This window comes from Bos grunniens, chromosome X (genome assembly GCF_055505025.1).
Source record: "Bos grunniens cultivar Pamir isolate PY7600 chromosome X, Bosgru_T2T1.0, whole genome shotgun sequence".
In the NCBI taxonomy this organism is placed as follows: Eukaryota; Metazoa; Chordata; class Mammalia; order Artiodactyla; family Bovidae; genus Bos; species Bos grunniens.
In genome coordinates this window covers 49,615,208-49,623,838 of record NC_141194.1, presented here as the reverse complement: position 1 = coordinate 49,623,838, position 8,631 = coordinate 49,615,208, and positions in this window count along the sequence as shown.

The window sequence follows — 8,631 nt, the reverse complement described above, 5'->3', positions numbered from 1 at the left end:
GGGGCACATGTGTCTTTTTGAATTATGGTTTTATCAGAGTATACGACCAGTAATGGGATTTCTGGGTCATATGGTAGTTTTACTCCTATTTTGTAAACAACATCTCTGTACTGTTTTCCAGAGTGGCTGTATCAATTTACATTCCCACCAGCAGTCCAAGAGGGTTCCCTTTTCTCTACATCTTCTTTAGAATTGATTGTTTGTTAATGTTTTGCTGATGGCCATTCTGACCAGTGTGAGGTGATACCTCATTGTAGTGTTGATTTGCATTTCTGTCAATACTTTGGCCACCTGATGTGAAGATCTGACTCATTTGAGAAGACCCTGATGCTGGGAAAGATTGAGGGCAGGAGGAGAAGGGGACGACAGAGGATGAGATGGTTGAACGCATCACTGACTCAATGGACATGGGTTTGGGTAGCCTCTGGCATTTGGTGATGGATAAAGAGGCCTGGAATGGTGTGGTTCATGGGGTCACAAAGAGTTGGACACGACTGAGCGACTGAAGTGAACTGAAATGAATGATGAGTGACTCTGATCATCTTTTCAAGTGTTTATTGTCTACCTGTCTGTCTTGTTTGGAGAAATGTCTGTTTAGGTCTTCTGCCCATTTTTTGACTGGGTTGTTTGTTTTTTTGATATTGAGTTGAAAGCATTTCTTGTTTGAGATTAATCCTTTGTCAGTTACTTCATTTGCATTTACTTTATCCCTTGTTGACTGTCATCTTTTCATCTTGCTTATAGTTTCCTTTGCTGTATAAAAGGTTTTAAGTTTAATTAGATTCTATTTGTTTATTTTTATTTCCATTACTCTAGGATTTAAGCCTATGTTTTCCTCTAAGAGTTTAATAGTGTCTAGTGTCCATCATTTTGAGTTTATTTTTGTGTATGCTGTTAGGAAGAGTGTTCTAGTTTCATTCTTGTACACGTAGCTGTCCAGTTTCCCCAGCACCAGTTATGAAGAGGCTGCCTTTTCTTTATTGTATATTCTTGGCTCCTGTGTCAAAGATAAGGTGTCCATAGGTGCACGGGTTTATCTCTGGGCTTTCCATCTTGTTCCATTGGTGTATATTTCTGTTTTTGTGCCAGTACCATGCTGTCTTGATTATTGTAGCATTGTAGTGTAGTCTGAAGTCAGGACAGTTGATTCTTTCAGCTCCATGTTTCTTTCTCAAGATTGCTTTGGATATTTAAGTCTTTTGTGTTTCCATACAAACTGTAAACGTTTTTGTTCTAGTTCTGTGAAAAATACTATTGGTAATTTGATAGGGATTGCATTGAGTCTGTAGATTGCTTTGGGTAGTATACTTATTTTCATGAAATTTATTCTTCAAATCTAAGAGCATGGTATATTTATCTATCTGTTTATGTTGTCTTTGATTTCTTTCATCCATGTCTTATAGTTTTCTGCATATAGACCTTTTGTCTCCTTACTTTGGTTTATTCCTAGGTATTTTATTCTTCTTGTTGTAATGGTGAATGGAATTGTTTCCTTATGAATTGTGTGAATTATTATATTTTAGATACTAACCTCTTATTAGATATATTGTTTGAAAATATCTCCCATTCAATTGGCAGCACTTTCACTTTTTTTTAAAATTTTATTTTATTTTTAAATTTTACAATATTGTATTAGTTTTGCCAAATATCGAAATGAATCCGCCACAGGTATACCCGCGTTCCCCATCCTGAACCCTCCACCCTCCTCCCTCCCCTCCCCTCCCTCTGGGTCGTCCCAGTGCACCAGCCCCAAGCATCCAGTACCGTGCATCGAACCTGGACTGGCGACTCATTTCATACATGATATTATACATGTTTCAATGCTATTTTCCCAAATCTCCCCACCCTCTCCCTCTCCCACAGAGTCCATAAGACTGATCTATACATTGGTGTCTCTTTTGCTGTCTTGTACACAGGGTTATTGTTTCCATCTTTCTAAATTCCATATATATGCGTTAGTATACTGTATTAGTGTTTTTCTTTCTGGCTTACTTCACTCTGTATAGTTTACTTCACTGTGAAAAGCTTTTTACTTTGATGCAGTCCCCTGTGTTTATTTTTACTTTTGTTTCCCTTGTCTGAAGAGATACATTCAAAAACATGACACTAATACTGATATCAACAAGTATTGCATATTTTTACAAGTTTTATGATTTGTGGTCTTACATTTAAGCTTTTATTCCATTTTCAATTTATTTTTTTTACATGGTATGAGAGAGTTGTCCTGTTTGATTTTTTTGCATATAGTTTTCCAGTTTTGCCAAAACAATTTATTGAAGAGGCAGTCTCCCCCATTTTCTATTCCTGCCTCCTTTGTCATAGATTAATTGCCCATATGTAATTGTGGTTTCATTTCTCCACTTTCTATTCTTCTCCACTGACCTATGTATCTGATTTTATACCAGTACTGTACTGTTTTCATCACTGTGGCTTTGTAGTATAGTTTGAAATCAAGGAACGTGCTTACTCCAGTTTTGTTCTGTTTTCTCAAGATTGTTTTGAACTTTAGGGTCTATTGTGTTTCCATACAAATTTTAGAATTATCTGTTCTAGTTTTATAAAAGTTGCTATAATATTTGGTTAGGGATTTCATGCAATCTGTAGAATGCCTTAGTTAGTATGAACATTTTAACATATTAATTCTTCCAGTGAATGAACATAGTATAGCATTTGATCTGTTTGTGTCATTTTCAACTTATTGCATCAGTGTATAATAGTTTTCTAAGTACAAATCTTTTATCTCTGTAGTTAATTTATTCCTTTGTTGCTGTTCAGTCACTCAGTTGTGTCTGACTCTGCAACCCCATGGCCTGCAGCATGCCAGGCTTATCTAGGAGATCACCATCTCCTAGACCTTGCTCAAACTCATGTCCATTGAGTCAGTGATACCATTCAACCATCTCGTCCTCTGTCGTCCCCTTCTCCTTCTATCCTTCCCAGCATCAGGGTCTTTTCTAATGAGTTGGTTCTTCACATCAGGTGGCCAAAGTATTGGAGTTTCAGATTCAACATCAGTCCTTCCAATGAATATTCAGGATTGATTTCTTTTAAGATTGACTGGTTTGATCTCCTTGCAGTCCAAGGGACTCTCAAGAGTCTTCTCCAACATCACAGCTCAAAAGCATCAATTCTTCAGGGCTCAGCTTTCTTTATGGTCCCACTCTCACATCCACACATGACTACTGGAAAAACCATAGCTTTGACTATACAGACCTTTGTTGGCAAAGTAAAGTCTCTGCTTTTGAAGACACTGTCTAGGTTTGTCATAGCTTTTATTTCAAGGGGCAAATGCCTTTTAAGTTCATGGCTGTAGTTACCATCTGCAGCAATTTTGGACCCCAAGAAAATAAAGTCTGTCACTGTTTCTATTGTTTCCCCATCTATTTGCTATTAAGTGATGGGACTGTATGCCATGATTTTAGTTTTTGAATGATGAGCTATAAGACAGTTTTTCACTCTCCTTTTTTACCTTCATCAGGAGACTCTTTAGTTCCTGTTTGCTCTCTGCCATAGGGGTGGAGTCATTCGCATATCTGAGGTTATTGATATTTCTTGCTGCAATTTTGATTCCAGCTTATGTTTCATTCAGCATGGCATTGTTTGTTTTGAAATCCATTTTGTCTGATATAAGTATTACTCTACCAGCTTTCATTTTGTTTCCATTTGCATGGAATACTTTTTCCAATCCATCACTTTCAGTCCATGTCTGTTCTTAGATCTAAAGGGAGATTCTTGTAGGCAGCATATATGTTAGTATTTTTTTTTAATCAATTCAACCATTCTATGTTTTTTGATGGGAGTATTTAGCCTATTCATATTTAAAATAATTATTTAGAAGTATGTTAACTTTTTGGGGTTGTTTTTGCAGTGAATTTTTGTTGTTGTTGTTCCTTTCTTCTTTTGCTCTCTTCCCTTGTGATTTGATGACTACTTTTAGTGTTTGTTTGTTCCTTTTTCTTTGTGTGTGTGTATCTATTATAGATTTGTGGTTTATTGTTACCGTGGGGTTTGTTGTTTTGTTGTTTAGTCGCTAAGTCATGTCTGACTTTTTTGCGACCCTATAGACTGTAGCCCGCCAGAATCCTTTGTCCAAGGGATTTCCCAGGCAAGAATACTGGACTGGGTTGCCATTTCCTGCTCCAACCGTGGGATTTACATATAGCTACATATCACTATGTTAAGTTGCTGATCTCTTAAGTTCAAATACATTTTAACAACTCTGCATTTTTATTGCCCCAATGTTTACTGTTTTAACATATTTTATATTTTTTGCATCTTTAACTACTTATGGTGAATATAGATACTTTTACTACTTTTGTGTTTTATCTGTGTGTGTGTGTGTGTGTGTGTGTGAGTCACTTAGTTGTGTCCGACTCTTGGCAGCTCCCTAGACTGTAGCCCACCAGGTTCCTTTGTCCATGGAACTCTCCAGGCAAGAATACTGGAGTGGGTTGCCAGTGTGTTTTACCTGCTAATTGACTATCTTTACTGTATATTTGCCTTCAGCAATGAGATTTTTTCTTTTATAATTTTCACATTTCATTTTATATTTTGCATAGAGACGTCTCTTTAAAATTTCTTCTAAAGCTGGGTTTCGGGTGCTGAACTTCTTTCAGCTTTTACTTGTCTGCAAAACCTTTGATCTTTCCTTCAAATGTGAATGATAGTCTCGCTGGGTAGAGTGTTCTAGTTGCTAGGTTTTTGCCTTTTACACTTTAAACATACTATGCCATTACCTTCTGGTCTCCAGAGTTTTGCTGAAAAAGACAACTGAGAGCTTTATGGGAGTTCCCTTTATGTAATATGCTTTTTTCCTTGCTTTTTTTTTAAAAAAAATATTCTCTCTTTATCTTTAATTTTTTTTTTTCTATTTTAATTGTGGTCCTCTTTGGGTTAACTCTGTGATTCATGGGTATGGGTGTTTGTTTCCTTTCTCAGGTTAAGGAAATTTTTAGCTATCACATCTTCAAATATATTTCCTGCCCCTTTCTTTCTCTCTTCTCATTCTGGGATCCCTATAATGCAAATGTTAATAAGCCTGATGTTGTCCCTGACAGCTGCTAAACTGGATTCATTTTTAATTATTTTTTCCTCTTCAGTTTGAGTGATTTCCATTCTTTTTTTCTCAGTTCACTAATGCATTTCTTCATATCATCTAATCTAATGTTGATTCCTTCTAGTGTATTTTCTATTTGTTATTGTATTTTTCATCTCTATTTGATTATTCTGTATATATTCTAATTCTCTATTAAACTTTCACTGCGTTTCTCCATTCTGTTCCCTAGTTATTTCAGTGTCTTCATAATCATTAGTCTGAACTCTTTATTGGGTAGACTGATTATCTCCACTTTACTTAGTTCTTCTACTGGAGGGTTATCTTTTTCCTTCATTTGGAACATATTCCTCTGTTGCCTCATTTTTCCAAATTTGCTGGTTTATTTCTATGTATTTAGTGGGTTGGTTACTTTTCTGATCTTGGAGAAGTGGGTGTTTTTTTTTTTTTTTTTTAGGAGACATCCTATGTATCCCAATAATGCAGTCTCCTCTGGTCACCAGAGCTGTATGCTCTTGGGCTTCTCCTTATGTGGGCTGTGTGGGCCACTCTATATAGTGGGATGATTATTGTTGACACTGTGGTATGCATGGTTGGCCCCTGGTCTGGTTGGTTGTCAGGCCCTAAATTGTGCAGAGGCTGCTGGTCATTGGTAGGACAACTGAGGTCACAAAGGAGCTGGCTTTGGAGCTCTGAGAGACTCCAGGGCTAGTGCTGGCCCACTGGTGAGAAGAGCTGGCTTCTTAATTGGCTGGTTGTGGGACCAGGGGTCCTGAGCCTAGGGTTGGTCTGTTAGTGGATGGATCTGCTTTCTGACATCACTGGCTACATGATCTGGTATGTCCCCAAACTGATAACAGTCCATGGGTGGGTAGGTCTTGATCTCTGTGTGTCTGAATTGGTCCAGAGTATCTGGGAGCTAGTGTCAGCCTAATGGTGGACAGGGACTAGGGGGTCCTAGGGATTGTATTTGCTTACTGGTAGCCTGAACCACATCCCATGGTCTCTGTCTACAGGACTCTGGAGTCCCAAAGCTGGTATTTTCATGCTTGTTGGTGGAGCCAGTTGTTGACACAGCTGGCTGAGGACCTTGGGATATTCCAAAACTTGTATCAGTTCCCTGATGGGTGGAACAAGATACCAAGACAGCAGCCAAAGGGACCCAAGATGTTCCAGAGTTGGTATTGGCCTCTTGTTGGATTGGGCCTTGGCCCGGGGAATCCTGGGGTTGGTACTTGCTAACTAACAGGTGAGGCTGGTCTCAGGGCTAGTGCTGGCCCACTGGTGTGCAGGGTTAGGTTCTGGGCTCTCTGATGGAAAAGACTATGTTTCATTCAGCTGAGGGATCAGGGGATCTTAAAGTAGTGGTCCTGTAGATGAGTGAGGCTGTGTTACCTCCTAGCTAGTTGCTTGGTCTGAGGCATTCCAGTACTGATGCAAACAAGCTTGTAGGTGGAGTCAGGTTCCAGTGCTAATAAGTTGAAAGAAGGAATCCAAAATGGCCCTTGCTAGTCTCAGCATCCATTTGGTACAACAAGCTCCCCAAATTGGCTTCCACCAGTGTATATGTCCAGTGTCTATGCTGCTTCTAGGCGAGGCTCTCCAAAAACAGCAGGTGGGCCTAAACTACAATCTTTCCAAATTATTGCTTCTTTTCTGGCTGCTAAAGCATGTGAGATATTGTGTATATCCTTTAATAGTGGAGTCTCATCTATGGAGCCTTATATGTGCATGGTCAGTCACTCAGAAATGTCCAATTCTTTGAGACCCCCATGGACTGTAGTCCACCAGACTCTTCTGTCCATGGGATTCTCCAGGCAAGAATACTGGAGTGGGTTGCCATTTCCTCTTCCAGGGTATCTTCTTGACCCAAGGATTGAACCCACTTCTACAGCTCCTGCATTGGCAGGCAGATTCTTTACCACTGAGCCATCTGAGAAACCCCTCCACAACCCTGTCGGTCTTCCAGAATTAAACTATACTGGCCTTCAAATGCGATTGTTCTGGGGGCTCATCTTTCTGGTGCAAGACCCCTGGGCTGGGGTGCCCAGTGTGGGACTCAGATCCCTCGATCTTTGTGGAGAACTTCTGTCATTTTAATGATCCTCTCATTTGTGGGTCTTCATTATATCAACTTGATTATTATTAACTCCTTCCCTCCTACCCATTTCATTATGGTTCCATCTTTATAGCTTTAGTTGTAGATCTTTTCTGCTAGATCTCAGGCTTTATCATCAATCCTTGATCTGTAAATAGTTGTTAGTGTGCCCATGGTACAAGGTGAGCTCAGGGTCTTCCTACCCACCACCTTGACTGCAAACTCTTAAAGAATAGATCTTAAGTCCCCATATCAAAAGAGAATGATGATTATATGATGGGAAAGAAGTGTTAGGTAATACTATATCAGTTCAGTTCAGTCTCTCAGTCGTGTGCGACTCTTTGCGACCCCATGAATCGCAGCACGCCAGGCCTCCCTGTCCATCACAAACTCCCGGAGTTCACCCAGACTCATGTCCATCGAGTCAGTGATGCCATCCAGCCATCTCATCCTCTGTCGTCCCCTTCTCCTCCTGCCCCCAATCCCTCCCAACATCAGAGTCTTTTCCAATGAGTCAACTCTTCACATGAGGTGGCCAAAGTACTAGAGTTTCAGCTTTAGCATCATTCCTTCCAAAGAAATCCCAGGGCTGATCTCCTTCAGAATGGACTGGTTGGATCTCCTTGCAGTCCAAGGGACTCTCAAGAGTCTTCTCCAACACCACAATTCAAAAGCATCAATTCTTCAGCGCTCAACCTTCTTCAGAGTCCAACTCTCACATCCATACATGACCACTGGAAAAACCATAGCCTTGACTAGATGGTCCTTTGTTGGCAAAGTAATGCCTCTAATTTTGAATATGCTATCTAGTTTGGTCATAACTTTCTTTCCAAGGAGTAAGCATCTTTTAATTTCATGGCTTCAGTCACCATCTGCAGTGATTTTGGAGCCCCCCCAAATAAAGTCTGACACTGTTTCCACTGTTTCCCCATCTATTTCCCATGAAGTGATGGGACTGGATGCCATGATCTTTATTTTCTGAATGTTGAGCTTTAAGCCAACTTTTTCACTCTCCACTTTCACTTTCATCAAGAGGCTTTTTAGTTCGTCTTCACTTTCTGCCATACGGGTGGTGTCATCTGCATATCTGAGGTTATTGATATTTCTCCTGGCAATCTTGATTCCAGCTTGTGTTTCTTCCAGTCCAGCATTTCTCATGATGTACTCTGCATATAAGTTAAATAAGCAGGGTGACAATATACAGCCTTGATGTACTCCCTTTCCTATTTGGAACCAGTCTGTTGTTCCATGTCCAGTTCTAACTGTTGCTTCCTGACCTGCATACAGATAGATTTCTCAGCAGGCAGATAAGGTGGTCTGGTATTCCCATCTCTTTCAGAATTTTCCACAGTTTATTGTGTTCCACACAGTCAAAGGCTTTGGCATAGTCAATAAAGCAGAAATAGATGTTTTTCTGGAACTCTCTTGCTTTTTCCATGATCCAGCAGATATTGGCAATTTGATCTCTGGTTCTTCTGCC